We start from the raw sequence: 11485 nt of genomic DNA on the forward strand, positions 1-11485 counted from the left end.
GAAAAGTTACTTATTTTATATATGGCTGAACCTCTGCATTATTCTTCATCACGACTAATTGAGCTTGATCTAGTTCAAGCTTAGACACTGTCACCATTGTCCCTTTCTCCCTAAATCCTCTATCAACCTCATTTGGGTCAGTTCTTAGTTTGCTAATTCCTATTGCCTCAACTCTGGCCATGTACTCTGAACAAATTCCATAGCCTCTTCAGATATGTAGCACTCAACTATAGATGCTTCTGGCCGATAGTGGTTTTGCACGTAACTTTTAAGTACCTTTATATTTCTTTCAAATGGATACATCCATCTCGCTCAAACCGACCCACACAACCTTGCTTCTCTCACTAGATGAACCATTAGGTGTATCATGATGTCAAAAAAAGATGGCGGAAAAAACTTTTCCAGGTTGCACAATATTTTGACTACATGTTCATGTAATGCATCTAACTTATCCAGTTCTAATTCCTTCCCGCACAACTTATTAAAGAAAATGCAAACATGTGTCAAACACTCTCGAACATTTTTCGGCAAGACTGATCTAATGGCAATTAGAAGCAGATGTTGCATTAACGCATGACAATCATGTGATTTCAGACCCATTAGTTTTAATTCAGCCTCATTTACCAAGTTTTTGATGTTAGACGAGTAACCATCAGGTACTTTCATATTTGTAAATGATTTACAAACTATTTGTTTTTCCTTTTTGGACAAAGTGAAACAAGCAGGAGGCAAATATAATCGTTCACCTTTCTTCTCAAGTGCCAGAGATTGTCGTATACCCATTTTAACGAGATCTAAACGACTATTTAGACCATCCTTAGTTTTCCCGGGAATATCAAGTAAGGTACCGATAATACTCTCACACACATTTTTTTCAATATGCATGACATCCAAACAATGTCGAACAAGTAACTTTTCCAATATGGAAGACGAAAAAAGATTGACTTTCTTTGAAAATAACCATTTTTTTTTTATTTTTTTGCGTCTTTCCATACTTAAAATCTACAAGTTCTCTTTGTTGGAGAATTTATTCCCCTGACAGTGGCAAAGGAGCCATATCTCCCTCTTCAGTACCATCGAATGCTTTCTTCTTCCATCTATCAGGATGATTTGTACGCAAGTACCGTCTGTGACCCATATAACACATCTTGTGTCCATTTTCCAAGCGACGAGCCCATGTGTTAATGCAACAACTCTGACAACCTTCGTTTGATAAATTACTGTAAGCTGGAAAATCACTGACAGTCCGCAATAACACTTCTTTAAGATTAAAGAATATTTTTGTAAAAACCATCATAAGCCTGAACACCATTCTCATACAATTCTATTAAATCGTCAATCAATGGTTCCAAATATACATCGATATTATGCCCGAGTTGTTGCGGGCCTAATATCATTAAAAAAAGCATATTAATTTTCCTCTTCATCACTAACTAGGGAGGAAGATTGTACATAACAAGGAAGACAAGCCATGAACTATGACGACTACTTAGAGATCTATGTGAATTTACTTCATCCGCAGACAGACCGAGGCGAATGTGTCTTGGTTCAGATTTGAATTCAGGATTTATGTAGTTTACTTTTTTCCAAGCTTGAAAATTTACAGGATGTCTTAGTTTTCCATTTTTAACTATCTTGGTCTCATGCCAAATCAAATTTTCAGAATGTTTTGCACTACGATATAATCGTTTCAGTCGCGGAATCAAAGGCATGCACCATATCACTTTTTGGGGGATAACTTTCCTATCCTCCTTACTCTTGTTTACTTTATGGCATGATAAACCATAAGTCGGGCAATAATCCATGTCTGCATATTCCTTACGATATAAAATGCAATCGTTCGAACATGCATGAATTTTTTTATACTTCAATCCTATAGAATTTAAAGTTTTTTTCACTTCATATGTAGATTCCGGGAAGCAGTTGTCAAATGGTAAGATATCTTTAAAAGCAGCTAAAAATTGAGTAAAATATTTATCGCTCACTCTATTCTCTGCTTTGATGTTGTAAAACTTTACCATTATTGGTAATCTTAGTTTTTTACAACCATCGAACAGGGGTTTATCAGCATCGCTAAGAAAATTATCGAATTTTTCAGGATCATTAAGAAATTCTGTGTTTGCTTCGTTAAGCAAGTCCAATGGATGACTATCAAAATTATTACCCTCGATATCATCTACCCCCGCTTTCCTAATGGATATGGATCATTAGCTAAATGTTTGCCATGCCAATACCAAGTAGTATAACTTCTATTAAAACCTCGTAAATACACATGGTCCTTAATCATTGTAATATTTCTTTTAGATCCATTACAATAATCTACACACGGACAATGAATACGTTCAGGATTTTTAGAGTTCTTTAAGGCAAACTCTAAAAATGCATTGAACCCTACTTGAAATTGCAGTGTGTTTCTCTCCTCACGCATCCATGATTTATCCATAACAAATATTCTATCTAAAAAAAATTCAGTATTTAGTAACTAATTATAACTCGTTACTACTTATACAATGTAACTAACTAGGTTTCTCACAATTAATTCATATTAATTTATATATTACTAAAATTCTTGTTTTAGTTTGGTTCATGTTATTAAGTTGTATGCTGGTGTTCTAAGGACGTTATCTGGGTTGTTTTGAGGGGTGAGATCCTCCTGTTCATTTGCCATATCTTTGATTGATTATCTTACGAAAAGGTTCTTTTACTGAGAAAAAGAAAAAGGTTCCCACAGACGGCGCCAAACTGTTTTTGGTCGAAAACAGTCAAGATTTCTTTTTGGGGGTCTTTCTTTTTCCAGTTCCTAATCCCCTCTCTTTTACGTGATCTTTTTCTATTTATCCCCTACGTCTTTTTGATTGCATGGGTTATCTATCATCTACCTATTCCCTTATTGACACGTGTTCTCGTTCTTTTATTCTTATTGCCCCCTGCCACGTGTTTGTATTCTAATAAATAACTCCCGTGTTACACGTGTCTGTGCCTTTAGTGGGTTTTAATGCTATTATTCTCCCTAAATCCAACGGTGTCGTGTCCATCGGCATCACATTCTTGAAATTATCAATTTCTTACTTTATGCTCTAGGCCCCCTATTTTTGTCGGGGTTCTCGTCTGAGGGGATCCGAGTTCTCCTCCGTCGGGGGCTTTTATTCCGTCGGTAGTGTTACCTCGGTCCCCCTTTTGTTGTGTTTCAGGTACTTCCTCCGTCGGCAAGGTATCTGGGTGCCTCATCGGGTTTTGGTCTATTATTTCACTTATAGTTGATCTTCGATCCGTCGATTACGTATTCCCTCCCGTTCTTCCTTCTGTTTCTGTCGGCGCTCTCTTTACTTGTTTATTATCGTTTACCGTTTTCCTTCTTTTTGTCCGTAGTGCTCCCTTATGGATTGGCAACTAGGATCAATAGCTTGCTTATACCGAGTTGGGCCTCCCTTTATATTCTTGGGCCTAGATGTATTTATGTTGATGGGCCTTTTAACGTGGGCCTTTTATTTCCAAATTTGATTTTTTCCCCCAAACATTCACTATTTTCGTAAGTCTGTTAATCTTCTTTTTTAACAGATCTGTTTACTAATTAAAAATACAACGTATCGATAAATTATTGTCCTTATGATATTTTTCATTTAAAATAATTTGAAATTATAAAAAACCTAAAATAAATTATTTAAAAATTAAAACAATTTAAAAAATAAATAAAAACTTTAATATTTTTCATCATCTTCTCTCCTTCTCCGCCTCTCACTCATCTGACTTCGAAAATGCTGAGATCGAAATCATTGCGAGGTGATGCTTCGACAATGGGGATGGCTATAGACGAATAAATCTTACGGGGAGAGAGAAAAGTGGCAAATCTGATTAGATCTCGTCGACGACGAGCGGCGGGGCTAACAACAATGACGAGATCTGAACGCAGATCTTTGGGCGACAATGGCACTAAGCTTTGGGCGGACTGGGCATAGCAGGTTCTCAAATAGCTTCTAAGTTTCAATCAAAGGGTGGCGACGAGTTTGGGATCTCGAACGGAGCAAGCATGCCAGTTGTACAGTGGGTGCTTAGGTTCGATGGTAATGATATTTATATAAAAGATGGGGATTTTTGGCAGCTTTCTTCTAGTAATGACTTTAGCAGGTATTTCAAAAAACTTGTCAAATTGAGAAGCAAAATTGATTTGTAGGCTTCATTAGTGGTTGGTAGTTCGGGGAGATTTACAGTTGTAGGAATTTTACTTGGTGAAATCCCAAGTTTACCCTACACCACTCAAGAAACAAGTCAAAACGACAGGGACAAAATTGTCCCAGAAAAAGTCAATTTGAACCTCAGTCAACGACCACGAAACCTTGGTCGTTTAGCCTGCACGACAATGGAAACTTGTCGTTCTTGATCACACGACAAATCGTTTAAACCAAACGATTTGTCGTTCTGGATTGAACAAAAGTGAGTTCAATCAGAGCTAACCCTAGCTCATTTGTTCATTCGAACATTCGAGAATTTCTCAACTCTCTCTCTTTTCTCTCTGCCTTCTCTCTGGTTCTCAAACCCTAGAACCAGAGATCCTTCTCGATCTATTGATCGATCTTACCCAGAAACCTTCCCAAAACACCACACAACACACACATGCAAATATCAAGCATAAATTTGTTAGGTTAGGGTTAGAAAAATAACACCAGAGTTTATAGAGGTTCGCCCTAAACCAGGGGTACGTCCTCTTGAGCTCGCCTTGAAGACGATCTGCAGATCTGCACTATTTTGATGAAGTTTGATACAAAGGTGAGAAATCCAAGTCACAATACTTTGACTGGTATTTCAGATTTGCTCTCTTTTCTTTTCTATGTGTTTATCTCTCTGTATTTTCTGGGTTCTTACTTTCTAACATTTTTCTTTTCTTTGCATGAACATCGACTACTGAGATTTGGAGCTGAAGCCTTCAGATCTTGCAATCTAGGGTTCAAGTTTCTGGTATCTCTTAACTTAGAGATCTGGTATGATCTAGTGTCCCTTTTATACTTGTAGTTTTAGGGTTGATCATAGATCTGGAAGTTAGTTACAACTTCGGTTGTAACTAACAACCAGATCTTGATCCACTAGAGGCGAAGCCACCTAGGATCTGTTTTCTGTTTGTCTTTATTTGTATTTTCACTTCATCTGTAAAACTGTAATAATAAAGGTTACCGTGAGATCTAATTTTTAACAATTTCCACCTTAGATCTCAACTGTAATGTTTATTATCACAGTTCTTCGTCCTCAAGGGTCTTAGCTCATAGTGGTAATGGTCATCTACTATTACCAACCCCTAACAAGTCCAAGCAGTGCTTGAACTTGGTTAAGGGTAGCACTTTAGTACCGATATCAGAAGGATTCTCTTCAGTGGGAACTTTCTCTATCTGTACAACTTTCTGTGTCACTTTATCTCGTATAAAGTGATACTTTATTTCCACATGTTTGGTTCTGTCATGAAAGACAGGATTCTTACACAAGTGGATACAACTTTGGCTGTCTGAATAGATTGTAGGTTCTTCATCTAGGAGTTTAAGTTCATCTAGTAATCCTTTAAGCCAGATGGCTTCTTTAATAGCCTCTGTAACAGCTACATACTCGACTTCGTTGTAGATAATGCTACAACAGTGTCATAGCTTGTACTTTCCAACGATACAATTTCCCCATAGTGTAAAGAAATAGGCAGAGGTAGATTTTCTACTATCTCTGTCACCTGCATAGTCTGCATCACTGTATCCAGTGATCATTCTGTAGTTGTCCCTTCTTTTGTAGTTTAATCCCATTTCTGTAGATCCCAGTAAGTATCTTAGTAACCATTTCATAGCCTCCCTGCATGTTGTTTACAGGGTTAGACATGTACTTACTTAGTACACTAATGGCATAGGCTAAGTCGAAGTGTCCGTGCTTACCATTAGGTACATCAGATCCCACCGCACTAGAATAAGGCACTTCACTCATAGATTCTTTCTCCGATGTAGTTTTAGGACATTCGCTTGCTTAGGTAGTACTGATTAGTCATAGGTTGCTTAGTTTGCTTTGCATTAGTCATAGAGAAATTCTCTAAGACTTTCTTGATGTAGTTTTTCTGATGTAGCCTTAGTGTCCCATGTTCCCCATGTAGAAATGCAGTAGTTACATCCATTTGATCAACTTCTAGGTCAAATTGAGTAGCTATGGTAAGTATAATTCTGATGGTTTTATACTTAGCCACAGGTGAGAATATCTCATTAAAATCTATCCCTTCTTTCTGTGTAAATCCCTTAGCCACTAGTCTTGCCTTAAACTTCTTAGGATCTGTCTCAGTGAGTCCTTCTTTGTGTTTGAAAAGCCACTTGCATGAAACTATGCTCTTCCCTTTAGGTTTCTTCACTAGTATCCAGGTTTTGTTCTTTCTCAGAGATTCCATCTCTGTGTCCATTGCCTTGGACCATTTCTTGGCATCTTTATCAGTCATGGCTTCTTCATAGGACTTAGGTTCTGTCATTTCCACTCCCATAGCACAGAAAAATGCATAGGCTAGCACTTCTTCCCAAGCTGTGAAGCTGAATCTCTGTGTAGGTCTAGGAACCACTTCTAGTTACGTCTCCGGCCGGTTGGTAATCTTGTATTGCCTCATTTTCTTGTCCTTCTTCGTAATAGGTTCCACCCGAATGTTGTCATCTGAACTTGGTCATTTCCTTCCAAGTTTTCATCTCCCCGAGTATTTTCCACCCGTTCGGTTCCACCCGAACAGTATTAGGTGAGTGTTCCTTGTTTGCATGTCCACGGATGTGCTGCGGGGTTAGTGTCTAGAGTAGGACTAGATATTGCATTATTATTAGTAATACAAGGGAATAAATCTTCCTTAAAAACAACATCTCTACTCTGTTTATGGTTTTAAAACCTTCGTTTCTCTCTTACCCATAATCTGTAGCCTTTAGTACCTTCAGATAACCTAGGAACACACATTTTAGAGCTCTAGGCTCTAACTTACCTACACTTTGATGTGCATAGGCTGCACATCCAAATACTCTTAAGTTTGAGAGATCAGGGGGCTTACCTGACCAGATCTCCTCTGGTGTCTTGAATTCAATGGCACTGGATGGGCTTCGTTCACTGTGTAGGCTCGTCGTTAACACAGCCTCTCCCCAAAATCCTTAAGTAAGCCCAGATTGTAATAATAGGCATCCGAACCTTGTTCATCAAGGTCCTATTCATTCTCTCACCTACCCCATTCGTTGAGGAGTAATTCTCACAGCTTCGTGCCTTTGAATTCCAACGAGCCACAATACCCGTTAAATTCATCAACGCAAAACTCTAAGCCATTGTCGATTCTTAGGGTTTTAACCCTTTGATTAGTTAAATTTTCCATTAGGGTTTTCCATTGTATGAATTTAGATAAAGCCTCATTTTTATGTTTAAGTAAAAATACCCAAACTTTTCTAGAATGGTCATCAACAATAGACATAAAATACACATTTCCACCATGTGTTGGAGTTTTCTCTGGTCCCCAAAGATCAGAGTGAACATACTCCAATATGTGCTTAGTTTTGTGAATACCAGTTTTAAACTTTAACCTATGATGCTTACCTAGGACACAGGATTCACAGAAATCCACTTTACTTACTCTGTCCTTACCCAGTAGCCTTTGATCACTCATGATCTGTAGGCCTTTCTCACTGATATGCCCTGTATGCGTGCCATAGGACGACTTTTAGGTCTTCGGATTCTTGTTGCATTGTTGCAGTGAGTCACTGGTTCTCCATCTAAGTAGTATAACCCTTCATGTTTGTGGCCTTTGATTATAGTCATAGCACCCTTACTTAGCTTTATTGAACCTGCTTCAATTTTGCTAACAATACCCATGTCATCTAGAACACTTATAGAAATTAAATTTCTAGCAAGATTAGGTACATACCTTACACCAGTTAGGGTTCTGACAATCCCATCAAACATTTTAAAATTTACACTACCTGAACCTTCTATATTGCATGTGTTGTTATTTCCCAGAATTACTTTGCCACCATTAGAATTTCTGTAATCAGTTAGGATTTCCCTAGAGTTTGTCATGTGAAAGGTACACCCTGAATCCAAAATCCAGTCATCTTTGAAAGATGTAGATGCAACATAGACTTCACCACTATCATAGCCATCTGAGTAGTTTGCTTCTTGTTGCTTGTCATTTTGCTGTCTGTTTTGATCTGATCTTTCTGGAAACTTTCCACCTTTCTTGTTCTTGTATTTGTTGTTATAGAAATAGCAGTCTTTCTTGTAGTGTCCAGGTTTTCCACAATAGAAACACCCTGTAGAATCACCAGAATCTCTTGATGGTGATCTACTCTTCCCTTTGTTTGAGTTTCTATGATGATGTGCACTATTACTTCTACCCCTGTTCTGGTAGGATTTCTTGTGAGATGGCCTTCCCCTGCTTAGGTTCATTTCACCATGTCCAGAATTGGATTTTTCACTCTTCATTTCTAAGTCTTTAGATTTTAGGGCTGATATGACTTCATCAAGTGTGATTGAAGTCCTTCCATACTTGATTGCTGTCTTTACCTCTCTGTATGAATCAGGCAATGAATTCAAAATGATTATTGCCTGATTTTCATCACTTAGAGCTTCATTCTCTCCTGAATTAGCCAATTCAATGTGCATTCTGAGAAACTCATCAAGATTCTGATCTAGGGTTTTAGTGTGACTCATCTTAAACCCAAAGATCCTTTCTTTTAGGTAGATCTTGTTAGTTAGGGATTTTTGTTGAAACTGCTCTTCAAGTTTCTTCCAAATTTTAGCTGGTGTTTCTTCTTTATCAACCAATCTGATAATGGCATCAGAAAGGTTGAAAATTATGATTCCAGTGTCGTTTCCAACAAGCTCTTCTTGTTGAATCTTTGAAGTGTTTTCTGGCCATTCAATAGGGTCTTCAAGAACCCTAAGTAGTTTCTGTTGAGCCAGCAGGGATCTGATCTTTCTCCTCCAGATCCTGTAATCACCAGATCCATCAAAACGATCAATGTCAACTTTGATATTGCTCATGTTAGAAAAATCAAAATTAAATTGAGTTGAGTTTAGAAAGATTTGTTTATTATCAGTTTGTGGAATTTCCACAGGTTTCCCACTGTCCACAACTTCTTGTTGTGTTTCTTCTTCTTCTCCCAGTCTTGATCACTTTCTTGATTCTTTCTTGAGTTGATTTAAGCTTGGACCAAAGCTCTGATACCACTGTAGGAATTTTACTTGGTGAAATCCCAAGTTTACCCTACACCACTCAAGAAACAAGTCAAAACGACAGGGACAAAATTGTCCCAGAAAAAGTCAATTTGAACCTCAGTCAACGACCACGAAACCTTGGTCGTTTAGCCTGCACGACAATGGAAACTTGTCGTTCTTGATCACACGACAAATCGTTTAAACCAAACGATTTGTCGTTCTGGATTGAACAAAAGTGAGTTCAATCAGAGCTAACCCTAGCTCATTTGTTCATTCGAACATTCGAGAATTTCACAACTCTCTCTCTTTTCTCTCTGCCTTCTCTCTGGTTCTCAAACCCTAGAACCAGAGATCCTTCTCGATCTGTTGATCGATCTTACCCAGAAACCTTCCCAAAACACCACACAACACACACATGCAAATATCAAGCATAAATTTGTTAGGTTAGGGTTAGAAAAATAACACCAGAGTTTATAGAGGTTCGCCCTAAACCAGGGGTACGTCCTCTTGAGCTCGCTCGCACGATACGCGGATCTGCACTATTTTGATGAAGTTTGATACAAAGGTGAGAAATCCAAGTCACAATACTTTGACTGGTATTTCAGATTTGCTCTCTTTTCTTTTCTATGTGTTTATCTCTCTGTATTTTCTGGGTTCTTACTTTCTAACATTTTTCTTTTCTTTGCATGAACATCGACTACTGAGATTTGGAGCTGAAGCCTTCAGATCTTGCAATCTAGGGTTCAAGTTTCTGGTATCTCTTAACTTAGAGATCTGGTATGATCTAGTGTCCCTTTTATACTTGTAGTTTTAGGGTTGATCATAGATCTGGAAGTTAGTTACAACTTCGGTTGTAACTAACAACCAGATCTTGATCCACTAGAGGCGAAGCCAACTAGGATCTGTTTTCTGTTTGTCTTTATTTGTATTTTCACTTCATCTGTAAAACTGTAATAATAAAGGTTACCGTGAGATCTAATTTTTAACAACAGTGAAAGGTTTTTATTTGTCCCTCATTCTCGAGGCTAAGGTGAGCTACTATAGATTGATTTGGCATTTCTTAAATATTGTTTTATTTTATGGAAAGCTATAAATAGCTATCTCTTAACCTATGATAAGTTTGCTAAGTTTTTGAGTTTGGATTCATATCTCTGCCTGGTTTGTAATTTGATATACGAACTCATTCTCACATTTTTTTTATTGTACTTTCATGAGGAAGTTATTACAAGAGGTTCACAATTGGTTTGGTAGTTGTGATTGGCCTGAGAGCTTCCTCAACTAATTATCAATGTTCCTCGATTGGGTATACCCATTTTTTTAATTTTCGTGTTTTAATAATAATCGTCGCCTATTGTTGTAGCTAATGTTCAAAACTGTCGGGAATACTTATTTTTCCCAATGGTTTTAAGCAGTTGCATAATTTTTTTAGCAACGGTCCCAAAAAAAAATCGTTTTCAAGACCGTCGCGAATTCGAATATTTGTAGTATTAGTTAGTTAAGATGCCCAAAGGAATTGTTCCAACGATTTATATAATGGTGCCGGTTGTTGTTGTGTATTGTGTTTGGCTTAATTAAAATCGTTCTGTTTTTGAAAGTTTTTGTTGTTCTGTTACTAGTTCAAGTAGGCAAATTAAAATAATTGTTAAAGTTAGAATTTCATTTTGTAATACTTCAAGCTAACTAAAAAAAAGAGAATGATATACTAATTGCTGTGCAGTGTGTATTGTTCAGTGGTTGTTTTGAATGAAAAGTTTTTCTTTATTTTATTTTTTTAAAAAAAAACCATTAAAACAGCATATAATAACAAAAAGACAACAAGATTATATAGTTAAAATAAAATAACTTAAAAACATCAATAGTTTGTATATTTTGTAAATAAAAAACTATAAAAATATTTAAAATAATTCCGTCTAATCGTATTTTGATTAAATTTTGAAGAATTTGTTGAGGCGAACATGTTAATTGGCAAAATATGATAGTGCTATACTATTGGAGAGAAATGAATGTCATTCTAAAAATTTGTATTAATGTCATACAATACAATGACATTGATACTATCTGTTTCTTAATAAAAAATTATAGTAAATAAAATTATAATTCTTGAAATGTGCTATATCATTAGAGTATTTTTAGAAGTAAAAAAGTGGGCTTGAACATAAACTTTTATAAACTGTTCAATTAGAATAACCCACCCAAACTAAATCGAGATAACCCGACGAAAAATATAATCGAAAAATCGACGAAATATAACCTGCCCAATCTTTATATTGGGTATGTTAAAAATAATACCAACTAACTCGATTAA

The sequence above is a fragment of the Cannabis sativa genome, chromosome X (genome assembly GCF_029168945.1).
Source record: "Cannabis sativa cultivar Pink pepper isolate KNU-18-1 chromosome X, ASM2916894v1, whole genome shotgun sequence".
Lineage (NCBI taxonomy): Eukaryota > Viridiplantae > Streptophyta > Magnoliopsida > Rosales > Cannabaceae > Cannabis > Cannabis sativa.